We start from the raw sequence: 8,863 nt of genomic DNA, 5'->3' as shown, positions 1-8,863 counted from the left end.
TGCTGGGAAGCAGTAGAGCCTGCAGCAGGTGAGTACCCACGCAGATCCGGATCTGGACCGGTCCGCCTCAGAACGATCTGGACCAGTCTGGCTCGCAACAATCCATTCTGGATCCCATTGGCTTTGTATAGGCGGAGGGAACACACACGTGTGTCTGTGTGCGTGCGTGCGTGTGTGTCCGCGTGTGTGCGTGCGTGTGTGTGTGTGCGTGTGTGTGTGTGTGTGTGTGTGTCAGTAGATGCAGAGATCTCGTGCACGCAGCTACGTAGGCTGCGTAAAGTAAAACAGCACCGACATGTCCAGTCGCCTGCCAGCTCGCGCATTAAGTAGATCCCCCTGCTTCAGAGCTGGTTCCGAATTCAGCTCGTCCCGGTTCGGCTCGTGTGTTTCCCCGCAGGTGGACGTCGGTCGGGGCGGAAACGGGTCAGAGCAGCCGTGCGGGCTGCAGGCGCGTCCCCTGCAGGTTGAAAAACGCCTCGAATTCACATCCAGGAAACCCGTCCCGGCATGGGACCTCCTTCACATCCAGGCTGCTTCGATCCGGCTCGCCTCTGCGCGTGCGCGCGCGTTTGTCGGACGGGGGCTTTCAGCCTCCAATCAAATCTAATTGCCCCGCGAGCAGCAGCCTGTCTTTGTGGGTCCAGATGTGCAGACACGGGCGTTAACGTGTCCTCGCCGCGTCCACGCAGCTCGTGAGGGATGGTGATGGTCATGGCGCGTGAGAGGCGCTGGGGGTCCTTCCCGTCTTACTGAGACCACCGCGGCTGTCTGTCTGTCTGTCTTTGAGATGGTGCTGATGAGGCCGTGCGCGTGGCGAGCATCCGCAGTGGCGTCGGGGGTTGTGTTGTTGGAGACGTCTCACGTTCCATCTGCGTCTCGCGAGAGACAGACGGTTCCGTCAGTCCTCCGCAGGCCAGCTGTGGACGGAGACAGGCGACCGGCTCCGTCCCGTGTTGCTCTTCTGGGACAGCCTGGTCCCGGTTCTCATCCCTCACATTCTTCTCGTGGTGGCACAGAAACAACCCACATGTGCTATCACCAGATGTGTTATCACCGGATGTGTTATCACCGGATGTGCTATCACCGGATGTGCTATCACCAGATGTGTTATCACCGGATGTGTTATCACGAGATGTGTTATCATTGGATGTGCTATAACCAGATGGGTTATCACCGGATGTGTTATCACTAGATGTGCTATCACCGGATGTGCTATCACCAGATGTGTTATCATCGGATGTGCTATCACCGGATGTGCTATCACCAGATGTGTTATCATCGGATGTGCTATCACCGGATGTGCTATCATCGGATGTGCTATCACCGGATGTGCTATCATCGGATGTGTTATCACCAGATGTGATATCACCGGATGTGTTATCACCGGATGTGTTATCACCAGATGTGATATCACCGGATGTGCTATCATCGGATGTGTTATCACCAGATGTGATATCACCGGATGTGTTATCACCAGATGTGATATCACCGGATGTGTTATCACCGGATGTGTTATCACCGGATGTGTTATCACCAGATGTGTTATCACCGGATGTGTTATCACCAGATGTGTTATCACCGGATGTGTTATCAGAGGGCTGTGTGATGTTGCGCCTGCGGACATTCACAAAGAACCCTGCTCGGTTCTGATACACAGCCGGAGGGAGCGGACATCTGTCTCTCTCTCTCTCGCTCTCTCTCGCTCTATCTGTCTGTCTGTCTGTCTGTCTGTCTGTCTGTCTGTCTGTCTGTCTGTCTCTCTCTCGCTCTATCTGTCTGTCTGTCTGTCTGTCTGTCTGTCTGTCTCTCTCTCGCTCTATCTGTCTGTCTGTCTGTCTGTCTTTCTTTCTCCTCGCGCTCTCTCTGTCTCTCCTCTCTCTCCTCTCTAAGTCTCTCTCTGTCTGTCTCTCCGTCTGTCTGTCTCTGTCTCTCCTCTCTAAGTCTCTCTCTGTCTCTCCGTCTGTCTCTGTCTCTCTCTCCTCCCTCGTACTCTGTGTCTCTCTCTCTCTGTCTATCTCTCTCCTCTCTAAGTCTCTCTCTGTCTGTCTCTCCGTCTGTCTGTCTCTGTCTCTCCTCTCTCTGTCTCTCCTCTCTAAGTCTCTCTCTCTGTCTCTCCTCTCTCTCCTCTCTAAGTCTCTCTCTGTCTGTCTCTCCGTCTGTCTGTCTCTGTCTCTCCCCTCTCTGTCTCTCCTCTCTAAGTCTCTCTCTCTGTCTCTCTGTCTGTCTCTGTCTCTCTCTCCTCCCTCGCACTCTGTGTCTCTCTCTCTCTGTCTATCTCTCTCCTCTTCAAGTCTCTCTCTCTGTCTGTCTGTCTTTCGCCTTGCTCTCTCTCTGTCTCTCCTCTCTCTCCTCTCTGAGTTTCTCTCTTTCTGTCTCTCTCTCTCTCCCTCTGTCTGTCTCTCTCCTCTCTCTCTCTCTGTGTGTGTGTGTGTGTGTGTGTGGACACAGTAGTGTGAGGGATGTGGGACACACCACCATATGGGCGTGGCGGTGTGGGAGGAGTCATGCTTGTGTGTGTTTTATGTAAATATAAAATGTGTTATTTTCAGCGTGACTCACGCGGGGGCTGGATGATTGACAGCCGCACGTATCGGCCAGCAGGAGGCTTGATGCGTGCTTGTGATCGTCTTCCCCAGTGTCTCTCCTGCGTTATTACAGTAATGTGGAGTCACTGACCTTGGCATCCTGCAGGCTGTCGATAGGATTCACCTTCCTGTCCTGCAGAGGATCCGGGACGCGGCCCCCCAAACCCCCGTGTTGCCGTCCTCTATTGAGTTACGGCACACTGATCCATGCTGCACACAGTGCTGCTCATCATCCGGAGGATCCGGTGTCACCGGGACAGGCGTGCTCTCGGTGCCATCACCAGAGGCCGGTTTCATCCTGTCCTGCTTCGTAATTCCCTCACATGGAGAGGAAGCAGATGGGGGACTGGACAGACTGGACTAAGATGGTTCCAGCTGGGATGCTTTTGGGTCATCTTGAGAAAGTGGGAAATTTGCCAGGTCAAAAAGTATGAAGGACTTTGCTCGCTGATTGCACCTTGCATGTGGTTGTTGTGAAGCTGGGGACCGATGAGCAGGAACCGGGGGAGAACACAGCGGGTGGTGTTGGGGATCATGGTGATGGCGGGCCCCTGAGACCCGCCCGTGGCCGATGTGTGGCGGCAGCGAGCAGGTTAACGTTGTGTCATGGTGTGTGTGCACGTCTCCTGGAGACTGAACCGAGGTGTGAAGCTGACGCCTCACCTGGCCAGGTGTTTATTAGCTCCCAGTTGTGAGGCCCGAGGCCTCCATCACGCCATGATGACACCGTGTCGGGAGGTTTCATCAGGGGCTTTCATGGTGGCGGTGGTTTGGAGGCAGCACGGCAGGACAGCCAGGCCTCCTGCTGGCCTGCATTCTGCAGCTGCAACAGCCAATCAAAGCGTTTTACAACCAATTAGTGCCTCACACACTCACACACACACACACACACTCACACACACCAGCCAGCATCTGGATGTGGGCCACTTCAGGCAGCAACGCGGCACTGGTGGTCTTCTTCTGGCCCTGACAACATGGATGTGAGCCTGAAGTGGCCCACAGGATAATAGCAAATATGGCCCAAATATGCCAAATCACATGTGGGCCTTTTTTGGCAAAGATGCGGTGCTCTGGGCAACATGTGATCTGGATGTGACCCTGCAGCGCCCCGTGTGGTAAATGGTGAATATGGCCCAAATATCACAAAACAAATATGGCCACCTTTGGCAAATATGTGGCACATGCAGCACTGCTATGGCTTGGTTCTGGCCCAGATCTGGCAAACAGCAGCGGACCGCCCAAGTGCCATCAGTGCACGGGGTATGTGGGCCGGATGAAGTGTCGGGTGTGGGACGGGTCCGGGTCACGGCAGTTTTGCTATCGGGGACACACCAATGGAGGTGTCAACCATTCAGGGTAACAACCGGCTCATGGAGAGCAGTTCGGGTTTAGGTGTCTTCTCAAGGACACCTTGATACTGTTGCCAGGAGGATTTGAGGATCAAACCGGCGACCCTCTACTTGCCGGACAGCCTGCTGTACCTCCTGAGCCGCTGTCGCCCCCTTGTAGTGATGATGGGAAGGAATATGGAGGCTCTTCTGCTGGTCAGGGGCGGCCTGTTGTCTTTGGTGGAGACGGTCCTCCACCAAAAAACGACCCCACAGGTCGTTTGTACAAGCAGCTTATTACAACCTGTAGTTACGTTTTAAAGTCAAGTGACCTCTAGCGGTCGTGTAAATAATGACAATCTGGTGTCTCGGGTGCCTCGTCATCATAAGACCTTTGACCTTCGTTACCAGTCAAAATGTGGCGAGCCAAGAGATGGGGGGGGGGGGTGCAGGAAGTATTTAGTATTCTCTTGTAAACTGTTGGTTTCTTCACAAATCTTCCTAAGCCGGGTCTGCTTACTGTTGCTCCTTCACTCTGCATGGACCATAATAAAGTCCCCATGTCCTCAAACGAGGACTCCAGAATCAGCAGCGCTGCAGGGCAGCGACAAACCAGCCATGCGGTCGTATGGGCTGGAGGACTTGCTGCTTTGGCGATGTCTTCAGCGCTGGGCGGTACTTACATGTTGTCATTCATCCTCTGTCAGTGGGCCTGCATCGTCACGATGCAGGACATGTTGTCCAAATCAACGATCTCGTCTGTGACTTCACATATTTTCACAAAATAAGGTCTGAAATCAGGGTTCCCACACGTCCTGGAAATGTGTTAACTTATTTTCCAGTCATGGAAAACACCTGGAAGATGATCAGATGGATCAGATGTCCTGGAAGTATCGCTGAGGTCATTGAAAACTGTAAAGTTGGGGTGTAAAATGTGATATTGCATATGTGTAGTTTTTAGTGGAGATGTGATGTTGTCTCCATAGCTTTGTGTTGAGACGTGACATCAGTGTGTGAAGTCTGGACGGTTTGTTCAGTCACACAGTCCATGTAGAGACTGATGAGACTTCCACTGATAGTCATCACTGACGCTGTTATTATCAATATTACTACACACTGATGTTATTAACACTGAATAATATGACCTTCTGTCACCTTATTAAGTGTTATTATCATTATTACTACACACTGACTGTTATTAACACTGAATAATATGACCTTCTGTCACCTTATTAAGTGTTATTATCATTATTACTACACACTGACTGTTATTAACACTGAATAATATGACCTTCTGTCACCTTATTAAGTGTTATTATCATTATTACTACACACTGACTGTTATTAACACTGAATAATATGACCTTCTGTCACCTTAGTAAGTGTTATTATCATTATGACCACACACTGACTGTTATTAACGCTGAATAATATGACCTTCTGTCGCCTTATTAAGTGTTATTATCATTATGACCACACACTGACTGTTATTAACGCTGAATAATATGACCTTCTGTCACCTTATTAAGTGTTATTATCATTATTACTACACACTGACTGTTATTAACACTGAATAATATGACCTTCTGTCACCTTATTAAGTGTTATTATCATTATTACTACACACTGGCTGTTATTAACATTGAATAATATGACCTTCTGTAACTTATTAAGTGTTATTATCATTATTACTGCTGACTGATATTAACACTGAATAACAGGACGTGTCACATTATTCAGTGTTATTATCATTATTACTAATACTGACTGATATTAACACTGAATAATATGACCTTCTGTCACCTTATTAAGTGTTATTATCATTATTACTACTGACTGATATTAACGCTGAATAACATGACGTGTCACATTATTCAGTGTTATTACTACTAATACTGACTGATATTAACACTGAATAACATGACCTTCTGTCACATTTTATATATATATATATATCATAATGCTATTTTCCATAACATAGCATTGCATAGTGGGTGAAGTAGCTCTGTGGCCATATTAACCAGCAGTGTTGACATAAATCTTATATTAATTGTGTCATGACCTGTTGTGAAAGTTATCCTGCTGTGTTGTGTTGCTGCGCAGCCTCTCTGACGTGCTGCAGCTGCAGCCTGGTTATGAAGCAAGGTGCTTATTTGCTGCCTGATGATCTAAAGTAGTAGCTGGTTGTGAAACAGGGTGCTTATTTGCTGCCTGATGATCTAAAGTGGAGGCTGGTTGTGAAACAGGGTGCTTATTTGCTGCCTGATGATCTAAAGTGGGGGCTGGTTGTGAAACAGGGTGCTTATTTGCTGCCTGATGATCTAAAGAGGAGGCTGGTTATGAAACAAGGTGCTTATTTGCTGCCTGATGATCTAAAGTGGAGGCTGGTTGTGAAACAGGGTGCTTATTTGCTGCCTGATGATCTAAAGAGGAAGCTGGTTGTGAAACAGGATGCTTATTTGCTGCCTGATGATCTAAAGAGGAAGCTGGTTGTGAAACAAGGTGCTTATTTGCTGCCTGATGATCTAAAGAGGAAGCTGGTTGTGAAACAAGGTGCTTATTTGCTGCCTGATGATCTAAAGAGGAAGCTGGTTGTGAAACAGGGTGCTTATTTGCTGCCTGATGATCTAAAGAGGAAGCTGGTTGTGAAACAAGGTGCTTATTTGCTTCCTGATGATCTAAAGTGGAGGCTGGTTGTGAAACAGGGTGCTTATTTGCTGCCTGATGATCTAAAGTGGGGGCTGGTTGTGAAACAGGGTGCTTATTTGCTGCCTGATGATATAAAGTGGGGGCTGGTTGTGAAACAGGGTGCTTATTTGCTGCCTGATGATCTAAAGTGGGGGCTGGTTGTGAAACAGGGTGCTTATTTGCTGCCTGATGATCTAAAGAGGAAACTGGTTGTGAAACAGGGTGCTTATTTGCTGCCTGATGATCTAAAGAGGAGGCTGGTTGTGAAACAGGGTGCTTATTTGCTGCCTGATGATCTAAAGTGGAGGCTGGTTGTGAAACAGGGTGCTTATTTGCTGCCTGATGATCTAAAGTGGGGGCTGGTTGTGAAACAGGGTGCTTATTTGCTGCCTGATGATCTAAAGTAGTGGCTGGTTGTGAAACAGGGTGCTTATTTGCTGCCTGATGATCTAAAGTGGAGGCTGGTTGTGAAACAGGGTGCTTATTTGCTGCCTGATGATCTAAAGTGGAGGCTGGTTGTGAAACAGGGTGCTTATTTGCTGCCTGATGATCTAAAGTGGGGGCTGGTTTTGAAACAGGGTGCTTATTTGCTGCCTGATGATCTAAAGTAGTGGCTGGTTGTGAAACAGGGTGCTTATTTGCTGCCTGATGATCTAAAGTAGTGGCTGGTTATGAAACAGGGTGCTTATTTGCTGCCTGATGATCTAAAGTAGTGGCTGGTTGTGAAACAGGGTGCTTATTTGCTGCCTGATGATCTAAAGAGGAGGCTGGTTATGAAACAGGGTGCTTATTTGCTGCCTGATGATCTAAAGTAGTGGCTGGTTGTGAAACAGGGTGCTTATTTGCTGCCTGATGATGTAAAGAGGAGGCTGGTTATGAAACAGGGTGCTTATTTGCTGCCTGATGATGTAAAGTGGAGGCTGGTCATGAAACAGGGTGCTTATTTGCTGCCTGATGATCTAAAGTAGTGGCTGGTCATGAAACAGGGTGCTTATTTGCTGCCTGATGATGTAAAGTGGAGGCTGGTCATGAAACAGGGTGCTTATTTGCTGCCTGATGATCTAAGGTGGAGGCTGGTTATGAAACAGGGTGCTTATTTGCTGCCTGATGATGTAAAGAGGAGGCTGGTTATGAAACAGGGTGCTTATTTGCTGCCTGATGATCTAAAGTGGAGGCTGGTTAGGAAACAGGGTGCTTATTTGCTGCCTGATGATCTAAAGAGGAGGCTGGTCATGAAACAGGGTGCTTATTTGCTGCCTGATGATCTAAAGAGGAGGCTGGTCATGAAACAGGGTGCTTATTTGCTGCCTGATGATCTAAAGAGGAGGCTGGTCATGAAACAGGGTGCTTATTTGCTGCCTGATGATGTAAAGTGGAGGCTGGTCATGAAACAGGGTGCTTATTTGCTGCCGGATGATGCAAAGTGGAGGCTGGTTATGAGACAGGGTGCTTATTTGCTGCCGGATGATCTAAGGTGGAGGCTGGTTATGAAACAGGGTGCTTATTTGCTGCCTGATTATCTAAGGTGGAGGCTGTCAGGCCATGGTGGGCTGTGATGCATGCTCTGCAGCCTGCACTATGCTGCACCGGTCCTGCAGGACTTTGTGGCAGTCTGAGCCTTCCACAGCTGCTTTACTGCATACCGGTGTGTAGAATTCCTCTCAGTGTCCAAAAACACCACTTGGTCACGTATGATGTCAGGGACCAGACTAGCTCAGTGGTTTAGGGGCTGTGACCTAGCGGTGTTTCGAAGCCGGGTGGGTAAATACTCGTCACAATACACAACTTGTTGGAGACTCAACAGTACTTTTTAGTCATTACAAACAATACAATGATGTAAAATAATGTTTAGTGTTGACTTGTCTGTTTCATTTGATCATTAGTGGATCATTAGTGGCTCACATCTGACTTAACGAGGAATACTGTGTTGAAGAATAATATAAACAGGATTATTAATCATCACCTGAACAGGTGATGAGATTTAAAAGCTTATTTTACTGCACAAAATATCTGGTGGCCAAAACATTTCTCCCAGTGTGGGACACAGTATGAGAGGGTTTGGGAGCTGCTGCTGTGAATGATGGGACCAGTTCATGTGACTAGACCTGTGCTGGTCTGTATGCTGGTCTGTATGGAGTGTGTATGCTAGTCTTTATGTTAGTCTGTATGGAATCTGTATGCTGTTCTGTATGGAGTCTGTATGCTCGTCTTTATGTTGGTCTGTATGGAATCTGTATGTTGGTCTGTATGGAGTGTGTATGC

The 8,863-nt window shown here is 48.3% G+C and overlaps 1 protein-coding gene across 1 annotated transcript in view; it reads left to right on the top strand.

Annotated features, from left to right (window-relative positions):
* Positions 1–8,863, top strand: part of lingo1a (leucine rich repeat and Ig domain containing 1a) — a 50,868-nt gene that overhangs the window by 44 nt on the left and 41,961 nt on the right. The window contains exon 1 of the mRNA XM_056282201.1: positions 1–28. This exon is cut by the window's left edge and continues 44 nt beyond it. The gene's annotated coding sequence lies outside the window, so the exon portion shown is untranslated. The remainder of the gene's footprint in view (positions 29–8,863) is intronic.

This window comes from Lampris incognitus, chromosome 6 (genome assembly GCF_029633865.1).
Source record: "Lampris incognitus isolate fLamInc1 chromosome 6, fLamInc1.hap2, whole genome shotgun sequence".
Classification (NCBI taxonomy): domain Eukaryota; kingdom Metazoa; phylum Chordata; class Actinopteri; order Lampriformes; family Lampridae; genus Lampris; species Lampris incognitus.
This window is presented reverse-complemented; position numbering and strand designations above follow the sequence as displayed.